General features: G+C 38.8%; 1 protein-coding gene across 9 annotated transcripts in view; it reads left to right on the top strand.

The window, feature by feature from the left end:
• Positions 1 to 12,197, top strand: part of PLXNB2 (plexin B2) — a 248,422-nt gene that overhangs the window by 107,015 nt on the left and 129,210 nt on the right. Inside the window, exon 1 of one of the 9 annotated variants that reach the window (XM_023918580.2) lies at positions 5,694 to 5,855. The exons of the other annotated variants lie outside the window; for them this stretch is intronic. The gene's annotated coding sequence lies outside the window, so the exon portion shown is untranslated. Of the gene's footprint in view, positions 1 to 5,693; positions 5,856 to 12,197 lie in introns of those variants that run through there. 9 annotated transcript variants of the gene reach the window in all.

Genomic DNA, 12,197 nt, shown 5'->3' with positions numbered 1-12,197 from the left:
TTTGTTGCAGGCTGTAAGCACTAAAACACTTCCTGTTGAAATTTGCTACTAAGTTAATGTTCTCTTTAATATTTAGGAGTGCAATTCTTGGTAGCTTCTGACTTAACTAAGACTAATTATCTTCTTGTCAAGCACTCTTTTTCAGCCTTTCTGTCCTGTCTTTAGATGATATCACAGCAAAAACATAGTAATAGCGTTTGAATTAAGCTTGCTGGAGGGAAGTAGAATTTCAAATTTTCATTTGATTTTATAGGGTTTTTCAAGATTCAGATTCTGCAAAGTAATCAGATCTCTGGCTTTTAATTAAATTAAAACAGTTTGCCTAAGTTTTAAGTACATAATTTTAAAGTAGCTATATGCATTAAGCTTCCCTTTTAATTACAAATCAAGACAGAATGGTTCCTGTAACATGGCAAACACTGACATAATTATCTTTCATAAACACCTACAGCTGATGCAAATGGTCTGTTTCTTGATTTCTGTTGCGTGCACTTCAGTTATGTTTAATTCATTGTATTCTTAGAATTCTGCTGTCTCTCAGCCCCTTCTGACTCATTTGCATAACATTTCAAAAAGTGTTTGGTAGTCTCTCTCAAACACAAGCAGTAGCCTCTCTAAGGCGTGCTAAGTTCTAGCTTGGAAAGCCTTGCGTAGGTAGGGGTCTAAACACCGCAATAAAGTGATTGCGTTGGAACTCCTTAATTGTAGCCCTCTTCTAATCCTTCAGTGTATTTTCTTAATTTATATTAAATAGATACCTATTCTCCTCATTTGTCTATGAAGTTTTTTGTTCAGGCTCTGTTTGCCTGGCCATCCTACACAAGGTGCAGATGAAACATCTCACACCACATTTGCCTTGCGTGTGCTCACACTGCAGTCACTTTTTCACGCAGCAATACATAAGAGGAAGCTTGTGAGTGCAAAAAAAGATAATCCTGTGAATTAATTTTTGTCATATATTCTGTTCCTTCTGTTTTGTGGTTCATAATTGTCCTTTCTGGTGGGTGAGCCCAGCTCACTGGCCAGCCTGGCATGCAAGGAAAATGTGCCAGATACCGTGAAAAGCAGGGAGAAAAGCTGCAGCAGAAACACCTGGTCCTTGAAGGTCCACCAAAGCACCCCAAAGACACTGGTCATTAATGAATGAGCTTGTTAAACCTCTGCCACCACTAAAGCTACTCTTCATGCAAGGTTTATAGCTCCTTTTCGAGAACACTATTAAGCTAATCTACATCAACTTTGAGGAGTTGCATCTGAATGTCCTCTTTGAAAGCAGTGTGTATCTGCAGTGCTCTTTCTTTCAGAGAGAATACTTTGTTGCACTTTGTCAAAGAAATTTCCATTAAAAAAAGAGTGTGGAATGAGTATGAGAAGATCTTTAATCTACCAGTGGTTGTTTATAAATATGAAAAGTGGTATAAGGGAGCTAAGTCGCAGATCAGGAGGAAGCACAAACAGGAGGGTAAGTTATTTCTTCTGAATGGGAGTAAGAATCTAAATCATCCTGTGCTCCTTCAGATGACTGAAGATATCCTTCATTTTAATGAGAACCATATAGGCTTTTGTGTGTGCTCAAATGTGCAGAATAAATTGAAATTCGCTTTCTGTTCGCTGTCACACATTGCGCCTGGAATGTGGTTGCGCTTCTGGCCTGGTGAGATCAGGTTGAGGGTTTTTTTGTTCAAACATAAGGGTAATTCATTCTTCATAGTCAATTGAACTCAACCATTTTCAAGCCAGCTGCCAATTGTGATACGTGCGCTACTGGCTTTGTGGTGTATTTTTTTGTTCCCATAGAGAGAAACTGTGAGCACTAGTCTGGTGACCTTAACCTTTTTGGAGGTAAAAATGAGTCCCTTGTTTGTCCAGACTAAAGTTTTCACTGAAGTTTTCAATTTTTTTTTCTTGCTTTCCTTCTTCTTTCTCTTATTTGACAGTAATTTTCTCCCTTTACGTGTATGAACTTTGTATAGCCTAGGAAAAGCAAGGAAATGCATTTATAGGTTTTGGTACCAGGGAATAAAATTTTCTTTTTCCCTTTACCAAGGAAAGGTCACCTTGTCATCCAATGGTGTGCTCATAGCAACTTTCAGAGGATCCACTTATTCTATAAGAAAGGGAATGCATCCATACAGAAGCATCCCCACAAACACCACCATCCCCCCCCAAAAAAGCCACAATTAAAAGAAAATAAATTTGTGAGTTTCAGTTTTTCTCAGTGACGTCCTCCTTTGGGATTTATTTTCATCCATTTTAAATTATGATAGTGAGGAAGAGACAGTGTAAGAACATTATTATCCTAAATGGGTGTGGGGCCTCCTCTTTTTAGAAGCTTTAGAATGACAAAAGTGAGTATTTTGATATATGGCTTAACTTCATTGAGTACTGGCATTGCAAACCATCATTAAGAGTCAATCAAACTTATAACCAGTGTTCCATACTTTGAAGATAACAGAACAATTCACATAGTATTGAGAAATGTTTTAGGGGTCTTGTTGTCCTCTGTCCTCTTTTCTGCATGCCCATGTGTGTTCTTCCAATTCAAAACTGCTTTTTCAGCTTCAGGTGTCATTAGAGAAAATGACTTGTGACTGTTCCACATATTTGGATATGTGGAAATATTTGGAAGTATTTGGAAACAGTGTGGTTTGTTTCATTGACGAAACATGTTAATAGAGAATCCCCAAGAAAAAGCTGGTGCACCCACTCTCACTTGATTAGCTTTTCTTCTTAAGAAATGGATCAGAGCAGTTATTTCAATTTGGACAAATTCTGGATGCATTGGTCTGAGGAATGTTCCAGAAGTCTTAAAAAAAGAAAGAGGGGTAGCAGGATGGAGTGTTTTGGCTGTTTCCCTCCATCCCTTTGTGGAACACTGAAGTGAGCCATGTCAGCATGATACGGTTTGTTTCAAACCCCAGTAATTCACATTTATGCTTGAGTAATGTGAAACAAATGAGTATTGGCCAGGAGTTTGGTTTCACAGGAGGAACCTGCACTACCAGCCAGGATTGCTGATATTTATGGAGTTGGAGGTATTGGTGAAGGCTTCACCTGGAATAGTTTTTCTCACTGCATTATATATTTAAAAATAGGGGAGTTGGTCAGAATTATTTTTATTTTGCAGTTAAGGGAGGGGCTATTGTAATATTCTGGTATTTTGGTTTAGCTTTTACTGCTATACCACTGGATATACCCAAAGAAAGATTATGTGAAACAGGAAAGGTATTTATAGAGCAGTGTCTCAATTTTTCTACCAAAATATTTTGAAATATACATCTGAAGTTTACAATCTGTTTTATAATGCTCCATTTGTAGCTACTAAATCTAGAAAGTTCTCAATCTTTCAAATGTTAAGAGAACAAAATCACTATATCTCCCAAGAATCTCCAGTCAGTATTACAGCAGTAACAGCCTCACCAAAATACAGAGCTTTTTACATAACTGTCAAAGTTTACTGTTGGTGTGGGATTTTATAACTTCTTCTCTAAAAAGTTGTTCTCCATTTTAGACTTTCAGGTGGGTTTTTTTCCTTAAAAATTGGACCCCCTTGCATTTCTCAAGTATTTTTGGGATTTTTCCCCTCTGATATACTGCCTTGGTCACCAGCTGAAAATGGAATAGATGCTCTTCTTAGTCTAGCACGAAAAGTTGACATCAGTTGGTCTTTAAAGCAGATTTCTAAGTAAATTGTAGAAAATCCGTAATTCTAATAAGAAGATAAACTTGACTTGATAATCACCACTTCAAATAGAGTATTTTTTCTAATTTATTGGATAATAGTGTAGTGGAACATGCAAAAATTAAAAAAAAAAAAAGTAGCTAAGGAAAATATTACCTTAATGAAACAGGTGAGAATAGCCAGTTATTTCAATGAGCGAGCCTTGCAAACCCATATTGTGACACCCTGATCTGTGTGGGATACTGGAAACTGGAGTCAAATATGGAGAGAGTATTTTTTTCTTTCACACTACCATCATTTGGAGGGAATAGTAACCTAAGCACCTCTAGGAATCTAGAGGAAGGGCTGGATGAGGAAACTGCTGAGACATAAATGTACAGAGAACTTGAAAAATAGGATTGGGTGGGAGGAAGAGTGCTCATGGCTGGTGCGTGGGCAGTGCTGGGTCTGTGCACCCAGTGCGTGTCTCTGCAACTGACAGCACAGAGAGCTGGGCAGGTAGGGATTCTCTGGGATCTGCTTATACAATCCCCCCAAACTGTAAAGTTCCTGTCCTCCTTGTTCTCCCAGACCTATGGGCTCTTTACTCAATTTGGGATGTGGTAGAATATGTTATTCCAGTGAAGTGGCAGTAATCAGGTAGGAAGGGAAAGAAAGGTATTCCAGAGGGTTTTCATGCAAGGATGCTGCTAGCTTTTGACATTTACCCAAGTCAATTATATATATTTCTCTGCAGTGGAAAACCGATTTTAAAGGGAGAAGCTGGGATTTTCAGATCCTAGGTGTACTTTGAGATTTGCCAAAGCAAGGTACTGAAAACAAAATAGTATTAAAGATAGGCTTTGGTTTTTATCTTCTTTCTCCTACTCAGAAGGGAGGGGCAGCTTGTTCTGACTACCCAACACCCATAGAACAAGACAGATTTCACTCTAGTGTTTGCCTAGGGTTTCCCACACACAAATGTGGACCACTCCCTGTGAAATGACACAGCCACAATCCTCTCTGATGAAGATTGTCAGTGGGATTGTAAACTTCCTGCCTCTTATTTCTCCTTTTTCCACAGTTTCATTTTAGAATATTTCCTTCTTGAGAGCTTTATGGTAAGTGTCTGAATGCATCCTTTCATTCCATCTCCTAGAGTCTCTTCTTATAGCAACATCTGGGAAATTAATTTAATTTACTTCAATGTGAAATTACTTTCAGTTTGTCAGACATCAGCTTTTACTTTAAGTGTTTGACTCCCAAGTGAAGCACATATCATTAGCTGATTATTATTTCAAGAGTTAAAGTTTGTGTAACTAATATTCTAAGTCTCAGACAAATCCAAATATTATGGTGACCATGCTTTCATAGCTTCTCTGATTACTTTATTATGAAGAGATAACTAGGTAGTATATAACACTTGTGATTTTTACAGCAACATTTTTTTCTCAATCAAAAAGCACTGTTTTAATAAAACTTAGCAAAAAGAAACTAAGCAGATCTGTTTCCTTTGCTTTGCATTTTCTATTGACAGGTTCTTAGTGCTTTAGAATGGGTTATAGGAAAAGTAATGGCAGGATTTGATCTTTAATTCCTGAACATTTTGGGTGCAGGCAATGCAAACACCCATATAAAGTCTTCCCAGGAAACTATCTGTCTTAATATTTTATAGTATGCAATTTAGTCTTCTGCTTCCTCTATTATTCCACTATTTTTTCCCATTATGCAGTCACCATGGTATGTGAGTATCTGCTGCATAATCTTTTCTCCACCTGGCCTAGATGTATGCAAGCATAGAGTGGAAATTAATTTGCTGTAAAATGCAAACTGTAAGTAAGAATTAATGTTCCAGTGCTTACCTAAGCACTGGAAGATATATACAAAATAAAGTAGTATTGTCACCCTAACTGTGCAGCAGTGAGAAGTGTCCTAAGTGCCAAATAACCAGTCTTTTACATTGCTCTTCACCAGCCAGTTGTACTCTCTGCTTACACCCTGTAATAACTTTCCACAGGGCTTGGCCATTGCTAATTAGCAGCTGAGAGAGGGAGGGACTGGGAGATAATGAGAGATCACTTTTCCCCCCCTGTTTTTCCTGCCATACCTATCTCTCTCACCCATACAAGGGAATGCAGAGCAGGGTGCTGGAGTGAAGCAGACACATCTGGAAGGATCTGTGACTCCCAGGAAGGTGAGAGACAGATGGGATTATACTCAATCACAGGGTCATGTATCCAAGGATGTCAGTGAAAAAGAAGAGGATTCAAATGCCCTAATTTTCACTGTATTGCTATATTTTTTTGATGTGTGTGACAGACTGAAATTCATCATGAACCCTCTTAGTGGGTCCACAAACCCCTGAAACAGCACTGACTCCTGCCCAAGAGGTTTAATAATGCTCCACTGTGTCAAAGTCTTCACCCTCTCAAGGGTGCTGTTCCCACATTTTGACCTTCTTGAATATCTCAGCCAATTTGTTGGGTTTTCCCTCTGAGGAACCTCTTCTCTCTACCTTCCAAACCAGAGCAATAATTAGCATTTCTCCCCAGAGAGTGGATTAAACTCACTTAAGCCTTTACCACCCTACTAAAACAGTAAGGAACTCAGATTATCAATTTGCATAAAACAGTGCTGTATTTATTAAAATATATATGTGTGGGTATATAATTAAGTGAGCCAATGCAATGCATGAGTAATGAATGGGAAGGTGGCCCATAATAAGGGTGTCAGTGATTACTGTATCTGTGCAGTGAAACAGGAGTACTGTGAACATGCCTGGAATTTGGAAAGTACATATCCACTCAGGAGCATTAGTTGCCTCATTGTGTTTAGATGACTTGTATAATTCAGAGTTAATGATTGAATTCATGTTGAAAAACTGTCTGCTCATCTGCTGCTACTCAAAGTCTCAGGGAGACTGAGCAAGTACAAAACAGCCATTTTGAGGAGTGATACTGAATCTAAGGCAATTTTCTTACCTTTTAGCTCCTTCATGGTAAGTAGTTCTTATCCTTCAAGCAGGTGCACCGGAAGGTACTGCCAGTAAATGCTGATGAGTTCTTCAAGGAGGGAAGTGATGAATGAAAGATATGGTTATAACTACATAACCATTTAAAAATATCTTCCAATTATGCTGTGTGGAACAAGGATTGTAAGCATCCACTGAAGATACAATTTTATGAGCTGCAGGGATTTATTGATTTATTATATTTTTCTCTCCTCTATGGAATTGGTGGGAAGGATTAACTTTCACTTACACTCTGATGACATTTTTCACTCGTACTATCATCCCCATTCTCCATCCAAATGTGCGGCTGAAATGTGGCAGGTGGCTTTGCCAGTAATTGCATGCTCCTTCATTCCATTTTAAATGAAAGTATAGAGTACAGTGGCCTTCCTCTCTCATCACTGGCATACTTCACAGCCGTATGGTATTGACTTAGAAAACGCAGAAGAGTGGGCTTCCCTTTAAATTGCAAAGATGTGTTATCTTGCTCTATGTTCCCTTAGGAGACAGTAACTTAATTCCTGTGCAATAAGCTTTTGACTCCAGCATTTTTTCATGTCAAAAAATAAACAAACCACATCAATTTTTTTAAATGTCCACATTTTTTTTTTACAGTGATAAAAGAAACTGAACATGGTTTTGAATATTTAAAATTTATTATTCAATGAATTGTAGGCAAGTTTCTATTACAGTATACATATGCTTGATCTCATTCTGAGGCCAGCAACCATGCTCTGGTAGAAGATGGCTTTTCTTTGGCCCCAGCTGTGCTAAACGCTATTATAATTAGCACGATGGTTAACTTAATCAGAGCACTTGGCTCAGGAGAGAGGTGTTACAGAGTGCACCATAATTAGCATTTTCATTTCTTTGATCCTGAGTCTGTCTTTATTGACAGAAATATCAAGAGCTTGTTTGTTTTTTTCTTTTAACACTTCAGGAAGTGGAAATATGTGTGGCTGTGAGATTATGAATTTAGTAATGATTTTAGAAAAAAAAACAAACAGACCTGTCCCAAAGGAAGTAGAAGGGATAAAGATCTGTATGTATGGAAAATATGGTCTTTAGTGCAAGTCTTTAGTGCTGAAGTACATGGGCAGGTATATGGTCAGGAAACACCTCCTGGGGCAGCTGTATCGCTTTGAAGTTGCATGGGCAATGTTAGCAGCATCTTAACCATTTCCAGCATGCTGCTGTGGACCACATGGCTGCTGTTTGGGCCTGTAGAAAAGGATATTTCCTTCAAGTGAGGAAGCGGAATGCCAGAAGTGTGATCTGTTTGGAAAAAAAAAAACCCCACAAACCCAAAGGTTTGGATGATCCTGCAGCAGCTAAAGCTTTAGATACTTGCCAGCTTGGTCACTGAAGCACAAGCATCCCATCCTACGTTCCTGATATAAGCAGGTGGTGAAAGCATGCAGCAGACCAGATGACTGCTGTTCATGAAAAAACATAACATTTATGCTGTCAGACAAAATGCTGAAGACTTCCAAACTTGCATCTGGCATCACTGCCTTGATTGCAGGGGAGGAAAGTTGAGACGCTCGAGAGACTCTTCTCATTACACACCACGGAGTGCAGCAGTCTCTTGCAATGCCAGCTGACACAGGATATTAAAAGTAGGGGACTCTTTAGTAGGTAAAGCCACTGTCAGTCTTCCTGAGATAGCCTTTTTTGAGCTTGATAAGCACACTGGAGTGGAGTGCCTGTAATGCTTTGTATCTCCAGTGCATTCTAGATTAACCATACCAAATTAATTATCTTAGCTGGTTCTGAGCATTTGTTCAGCACACTGGAGCAAATGCTGAATACACTCACTCTTATTGACTTTGGGATGATGGTAGCTCAGGTATGGGTATACACAACCTTTATATTTAACTTCCTTGTAGTCTCAGTAATTTTTATTACTGGTTCTAAAAAGAAGGTATAGCAATGTTTACAATTAAAAAACGGGGCAAAAATAGTTGGGGCTCTTATGGCAAGAGCTCTTTGCAGGTTTTCACTCTTCCTTTATATGTATCTGTCTCTTTACAGTCTTTTACAAAAGGGAAAGAGCTACCACATGCATGTGTTCTTATAGTTAATTTCAATCTGCTTTGCCAGTAGAAAAACCATATGCTAATAGAGGCTGCAGAGAATGCAGCTGTCATTAAGGGACTTCCTATGTTATCCTTGACTTTGCTAGATTGCTTTTATCTACTCAGGATGGATAATAATTTTTAAAACGTTTATGCAACTAGGTTTTAGGTCAATAGCAGGTTAAAGCATTTATTTAAGTAATCTTTCTGGGTGGAAAGTATGTGGAAAGACCCTCTCACTTTTTACAAGATTATTTTCATATCAGCATTAAAGCAGCAAGCAATATTCTTGACAGTAGACTTGGAAGATACCCATTATTTGAGAGACATGATAAAAACAGTATAATCTTTTCCAATACGCATACAAAGCCAGTAATTGTCTGTTTCTGCCATTCCAGTTATTTATGTAATTATACTTAATGCCACACAGATTTGAGAAGAAAAAGCAATAGTTGCTGTGGTTTCAGATTAATACTTTTCCATTCTGAGATCATAAAAACAGTAAATACCTCTCATGGTGGTAGAGAGAAAAAAGGACTATGGATTTGTAAACAATTGATCAGAGGAGCTGAGGAGGAGGGAATGTGTCTTTTTTAAGTCTGTCTCCTGACCACACAATTGCATCATTCCTAAAGCTCACTGATTCCTAGGAAATGCTGCCGTTGCATAATATCGTTTCTCGGATATCAATTCCTTTATTAGAAAAAAGTGTATTATACTTTCACAGTGGATTTAAAGGTACAGAATTTAACTATCTTAAACCTGGACATACTTACATACATATCCTGCTTTGCCCAGTTCTTCTGTGTCATAGCCCTGGTGAAACTATTTGCCTTGTAGCCAAAAAGTGCTTAAATAGTAAGATACCTTCTCACTGTCCTGCTTAGCATAACTTGGTTGGCCAGGGTTAAGGAGCTCTAGGTGGTGAATCCCTGCCCTCCATCTAATCCCACACGCTGGAAAAATCCAAGGTGGTTTATAAATGCCTCTGGAAAGTATGCCAGTGCTTTCAGACTCCAGGATTAGAGGAACTGCTTGAAAACTTTCAGGTGCATCTTGTCTTCAAATCCACTGCATTCACTTGAACTCAGTCATGGGTATTTGCCACTTCGCAGTGTCAGAAGAGAAATAAACTGGCTGTGTACCACATCTATGGCAGAATGCCCAAGTTCGAAGTTCAGATTGGGTTCAGCAAAACTGGTGCATCCATTTAAAGCAGATAAAAAAAAACCTGGGTTTTGTAGGCCCACTCAAGAAATAAATATATGCTTATGGGTTTTATAACACAGTGTTCCTCTAGTTTTGTCAGCTAGTAGTATTATACTCTTGTACAAATTCCCCACTTAGCCTGAAAGTTCTGCCTGAGCTAGATAATACCAATTTTAAAAGTCACGCTTCTCTCTTTTTTTTTAACGACTTTAGGTAATGGAAAATTTACTGCATGCAAATATGAAAGGTTCCAGTGACTTAATTGCATTCATTTCTAACACTTCTCCCTCATTTTTTGCCTGAATTTTATCTCAAAGTTCCATTTTTCAACTCTGTCTTTTTATGCCCTTTATTAAATGTCTCTCACCAACCTAAGTATTTATGAATTGTGATCAAGCCATCCTGAGCTTTATCTTTGTGCAAATAAATAGACTGAATTACTCCCGGCTCTTGCTTTAAGACATCTTTCCCTGACTTTGACTCTTTCCTTCAGCTCCACCCTGAACTCCTTCCAATTTGTCAACATGTGCTTGTTATCATTTCAGTAATAAAGTGACAGAGCCAGTCCTAGGCATCTCAGCATTGTAAGAGAAACTGAAATTTTTCTGCACCACAAGTGAGGATAGAGTGGGTTCACACCGAAGATCTGGGCTTGTTGATCTAACAGTGGAAGAGGGAAGGAAGATGCAGACTGTGGCCAGGACTGGAAGGCCAGGACTGCAGTAGCAGGAGGAAGCTCAGCTCCAGCATAGGCAAAGCAGGCAGAGGTCTGTGACTGCTACTTAGCATTGTTTTGCTTACTACTCAGTCGACCTGGATAACCTCAACCTTGTCTGTTCCTAGTAGTGCTCCTCTGAAGTGCTAGGATGATGTTTTCTGCTTTCTGTCTTCCTCTAGCTAAGGTATTGAAAGATCTCATTCATCATCTTGGCCACTGCATCCCTGTCAGAGTTTTAGCTGCGGCTCACCGCGGCCCTGAAGTCATCCTTCAAGTCACTGCTTTCCAGATTAGTTCACCACCTTACAAGTTTAACCTGTGTTTGAAGAAGCATGACCTTGCATTCTGTGACTGCTATAAGTAATGTCATTCAAAGAGCTACACAGAGCGTATTTTTCAGCTCACTTTGAGCTGACCTGCCCTTAGTCTGGCTGCTATACCATTAGTTATATCACCTTCACCCTGACTGCCACAGTGCTGTTTTCTTCCACATCACTTAAGACTATAGATTAGAGAAGGATCAAGATCTGTCTATACACAAATCAAGTAGAAGTTTCATTTGGTTCTGGGAGTCTCATTCTCTGAAGCTTCTTCTATTTAACTGCAATACTTCTGTTCTGTGGGATGTATGCCTCCATTTCATACTCCTCTTTCAGAGAAAGAATGGAAAAGGCAAGTCATCTTTCATCTTGTGGCTCTTGTGTTGTGTGCAGGGTTCCTACTACTGCAATGCAGTTGAAGATACTGCAGAGGGATATTTAAATTCAAGCCAGAAAAAAAAAAAAGCCTAATTAAAATGAGGGAAAAATTATGAATGCATTTCTATTTTTAGGATTTGTGAAACTTGCCTTAACAGAATCTTTGGGCTTCAATTAATAGACATTCCATTTTTAATTGGAGCACTTTGCTGCATACAATGTTTTTAAAGTAAAGGGTGAGTTAATTGGGCATTTATTTGAAAACTAAAAAATTCAAGGGAGCCAGTGTGTGATTTTGAATATGGTATTGGCTGCATAGGTAAAGGGGATGGGGAAGGGAGAAAGATGAGCAAAAGTCAAATGATACTATTTGATATCTTAGCTATGCATTCTGGGTGCTGTCCTTAACAACTAGGGCAAGAAAAAGATATCACAAAATATACTAAAAAGTGGATTTAAAATAATAACTTTTCACCCTTCAAACTCTTTATTCATATGTGAGTCAGGAGTTGCAGAACCTCTCAAGAGTTTTGTTTTGCACACATCCCCTGTTATAGATGAGCTTCTAGGTTGTTTTATTCGTGCTCTTTCCTGCTATTCACATTATTCATGTACTAAAATAAATAGAGATTTTCTGCCCAGGGAGTAACGCCAGCTAGCTGAGGTTTTTTTGTGGCAGCCAGCAAAAATAGCAAGGGAAAAGGGGAGCTCATGGAAGGTATGGTGGTAGCCAGTGCTTGATGGGCAGCGTCCTGCTGCTCAACAGGAACGCAGCTCCTGGGGGCAGTTCTGTCAGATCAGCTCCACTTCTGCATCCAGGTGA

This window comes from Cyanistes caeruleus, chromosome 4 (genome assembly GCF_971803275.1).
Source record: "Cyanistes caeruleus chromosome 4, bCyaCae1.hap1.1, whole genome shotgun sequence".
NCBI lineage: Eukaryota > Metazoa > Chordata > Aves > Passeriformes > Paridae > Cyanistes > Cyanistes caeruleus.
The sequence above is the reverse complement of the archived record's forward strand: the minus strand, read 5'-3'. Positions and strand labels throughout refer to the sequence as shown.